Below are 4,376 nucleotides of genomic sequence, written 5' to 3' on the forward strand. Positions count from 1 at the left end.
TCAACTGTGTATGTCATGGTTTCGAGACACTTGGATTGCAGCGGACAAGCAGTATGAAGGGTAGTTTTATAGGCTTTTTTGTAACTGTTACCATCACCACCCGTTATATAGATGAATGCTGTGGGATTCCCCACGCCACTCTTTTCAAAACATCATTCTGTCAATCTGTTTGCCTACAGGTAGATCAAGGAACTGGACAGAGGAGGACCATGACTCTGATACCTCATCACAGCCATTGAATCACTGTTTTCAAGATGAGTCAAGACCTGTGAAGAAGATGAAACCCACCAAGAGGACACTTAGAGAGGAGGACCCTGAGTCTGGTACCTCATCACAGCTAAGAAAAGGTATTTGACCAATAACCTGTTTCAGTGGGTGTAATAATCCACTTGATACACAATTCAGAATTTTTTATTATAAATTTCTTTTAATATTGGAGTACTTTACTTTGTCATTTATTGGTTTTTAAGCTGTGCTCTAACTTGTCTATTTAACTTTTACCACAACTTTCTGTCTTCAATGTCTGCACCAGGGAAAGTTTCTGTAATTTTATGTGTTTATATGTAATTTGATGCAAGATACACAAATCAATATCCTCATCATACCTGGAGAAAAAACTTAAATTTTGAAAACGTATTTGAAAATGTGCTTTCTTTAAAGTCTTCAAAGATGCAGTGCTTTAAGTTAACTTTTCTATCATTGAATCTCTGTTTTCAAGACGAGTCAAGACGTGTGAAGAAGATGAAACCCACCAAGAGGACATCTAGAGAGGAGGACCCTGAGTCTGATACCTCATCACAGCCAAGAAAAGGTATTTGACCAATAACCTGTTTCAGTGTATGTAACAATCCACTTGATACACGTATTGAGTCTCGTATGCTCTCAAAACACTGAAGAGCTGCGCCCTGTGGGAAAACTGACGGAAGCCAATGAGAGAGCAGCTTCGGGTCATGTGCTTGTCAAAGTTTGAGGGCTTATGTTGACTCATTAGGCCGACGCACCGCACACAGGAAGTACATATACATTAGTAAAATACCATTTGGAATTGATTTATAATGAATGCTGACAGGTGCGGAGAGACTAACAGGAGCATCTTGCAAACAAATACTTTTTATTTCATAATTATTTTGCATTTTCTAAATCATTTATGTTTAATATGATTAAAGTACTTCTTGATTCTGAGATCATACAAGTTGCTATATATTATAAAGTTCATATATCAATATGACCTGAGTTTCGATGACAAATTGTATTTTTCAGGCTTTTTATCTCAAGCCTCCTTAAAAAATTTCGCCGCGTGTCACGTGACCGATGACGTAGTTCGTTGACAAGCGTTGATCTGTTTACATGGCAACACGTTACTTCCTGTTTGCAAAACTCGCTTTTCTTAAATTAAAATAGACGGATAAAACATGTTTAAAATGTGTGTTGTTTATGGTTGTTCAGATACCAACAAGGAGAACGTCTCCTTACACACATTTCAGAACCCGAAGAGTCCCGGAGGAGAGAAAGTCCTCGCTCAATGGAACCGCCCAGTAGCCGGTAGCCTCTAAGCTTTAGCCTCAGACGCAGCGCTGCCTCACGAGTCCTGAGTGGAGTGTCTGTCCCACTCCAGCCGAGACAATCTCTGAGCAACCTGAGCCCAGAGAAGCTCTCAGCCTGGGTTTACTAACGCTGCAGCTCCTCTTCCTCACTCCTCACACCGTGGGAGTGCAGAAATCTGGCTGTCACCATAGCAACCTGCTTTGGAGCGACGCGTTAGCCACACCTCCTCTCAGCACAGCCCTGCTACCCCGCAAAACCCCGAGATGTTTAAATCCGCGGTGGGGATATCAGCCCTTTGGGTTGTGGGTCTATCGGTCTGCTACTCCGGCGCTCCAAGTATTCTCTCTGCCGCTCTGCTACGCTGCTGCCATCCTGCTACTGCCCCGATCCGGAGAATATAAGCGCCGCGGCGCAACTAATAAATGCGCGTCCGGTCTTACGTCTAGATTATCAAGTAAAATTCCGGGAACAAATAATGCTGAGACACTGTGGTTTGTTCTGATAAAGATCCTTTTCTTTTATGTGCTGTTTTGGCGAATTTCAGCGGCCGTGATAAACGATGCCAGGCAGTCGGGCTTTGACGAGTTGTTTCCGTGTTTACATCTGAACCGCGATTATAAAACCTGATTCCAGCCCATTTCGTTTAATCTCCTAAAATGTTTTATTATTATATAGCCGAATTGTAACAGAAGCTTGCGCTGTATTTCATGTTAAAATCATCACTTTGTGAATCCACATGTGAACTTGTCGTTGTGTCTCCATTGCACTCTCTGTAGCTTAGCCGGAGCTAAGTCAACAAACTACGTCATCGTACCACGTGACCCAGATGTGGATTTTCCGCCTAGCGGTTGCCAAGGGGCACTTTTGAGTTTAAAAAAAATATCTTTACCAGCACAATCCCGATCTTAATGCCCCATTTTCTGGAAATAAGTTTTTCCGAGTTGGTCGATTTTAGAATCAAGAAGTACTTTAAGTAAATTTTGTCCAGCTATTTGGAGGGGCGGCGCCTCAGCACCCCGCATTAACCGGTCGCCACCGGTCAGATGTTTGCAACAAACTCAACTGAATGGTTTCTCTCCTTTAGGATCTCGCCACAGACCGTTGTTCTAATGAACTCTCCTCCAGATTAAAAATAAACTAAAATAAGGCATTATTTTATCACAGTGCTTACAGACAGGAAAAACTGTTGACAATTTACGATTTACGATAATTGACAATTTATTTTTCTTATAGAATTTGCAATAATAGGCTTATAAGGATTGAACAACTCATGCTGCCTTTTTTTATGTTCACTTACTGTTTGCATCAAAATTAGGGATAAGAATTGAGAACCAGTTCCAGTTGAAAACTGGCTCAATCCATCAACAGTGGCAGTGCAGCCTCTGGACTGTCTATAGTGCACACACACACACACATCTATAGTAATCACCCCTACGAACCTTTATTTCATCTTATTTTATTTTTCATAGATTCATCAAGAAAGAAGAGGAAGATGTGGAGCAAAGCAGAAGTCCACGCTGTGGAACAAAAGCTAATGCACAACATTAAGACTGGCAAGGTTCCTGGGAAAGCACAGTGTCTTGAATGTATCCATGCATTCCCAGATGCACTGAAAAGTAGGACCTGGGATGCTGTGAAATACTATGTGAAAAACCGCATAGACACCTGGAAGCGGCGGTCTACGAGGTAACTGCAAGCTCTTGTTTTGTGTTTGAAAGAGCAACTGTTAATGCAGCTCTCACCATTTGATCTGTTGATTAGCTGAACCTCAGAGGTCAGCTTTTGAAGTTCTGCTGTTAGAGAGCAGTGATCTGCTCAGATTGCACTTTATTTTATGCAATTTATTTCATACATAACAGAAATTTTTTTGTACTGTTATGCTTCTTCAATTCATGGATTAGCAAATGTTTTAAAAAGTTTGTTTAACCCTCACATATTGCTCATATTCTGAGTCATAATTACTCTACACCAGGGCTTCTCAATTCCAGTCCTCGCACCCCCCTGCCCTGCATGTTTTAGATGTGTCCCTCCTTCACCACACCTGATTTAAATGATCAGCTCGGCATCAAGCTCTGCAGAGGCCTGATAACGAGACACTCATTTGAATCAGGTGTGGTGGAGGAGGGACACATCTAAAACATGCAGGGCAGGGGGGTGTGAGGACTGGAATTGAATTCATTCAAATATTGAAAATATTTTACATTAATGGGTTCCAATTGTAGCAGTTACTGATCTTTACATTAATTATTAACATTTCTGTATATCAGTAATGTTGCCTGCTGTTAAAAATAAATGACAGACTTTTCATTCAACATTTGTGTAGCTTGTTTGTATCACTCAGCCTATGGTGTTTTTACACTGGGTAGTTTAATTGTGTGTACTGTTAGTAGCTACTACAGTTTTGCAAAATTGAACAAAGTAAGCAAAGACTGTTTTTGTAACCTCATGTTCCTTTCCCACAGTAAATAACATCATACTTTGCTAACAGCTCAATTATGGCAAGAAAATTTCCATTGTCTGGCTCATCTAGTGTATTTGCGCTGCCTCTGAATGGCATATTCCTGAAGGCTAAGAAGAGTGTTACATCCAGCAGCCGCTTCAGTAGTGCTTTGTTTTTTTTTATTTTTGTCTCCATCAATTTTTGTTGTAGGCTGTCAATTCCAGAAGTCTGTAGGAGAGAATGTTGTAGGTTGTAGGTTCTCTCACTCACTTACTCACTCACTCACTCTGGGCCCGGGACAACAGACCGTTTTGTCCCCCCCTATGGGCGGCACCTGGTACCAACCCACTTCTTAAGTCCCCATTGTGTTAGTAAATTTCATATGCAATAA

The 4,376-nt window shown here is 41.2% G+C and overlaps 1 long non-coding RNA gene across 1 annotated transcript; it reads left to right on the forward strand.

The window, feature by feature from the left end:
• The first annotated feature begins 409 nt into the window (after positions 1 to 409).
• On the forward strand, positions 410 to 3,857 carry LOC118556624. The gene is made up of 2 exons (XR_004927250.1): positions 410 to 811; positions 3,015 to 3,857. It is a non-coding gene; the product is annotated as an uncharacterized LOC118556624 (long non-coding RNA).
• Positions 3,858 to 4,376: the final 519 nt, after the last annotated feature.

The sequence above is a fragment of the Fundulus heteroclitus genome, chromosome 20, assembly GCF_011125445.2.
Source record: "Fundulus heteroclitus isolate FHET01 chromosome 20, MU-UCD_Fhet_4.1, whole genome shotgun sequence".
In the NCBI taxonomy this organism is placed as follows: Eukaryota; Metazoa; Chordata; class Actinopteri; order Cyprinodontiformes; family Fundulidae; genus Fundulus; species Fundulus heteroclitus.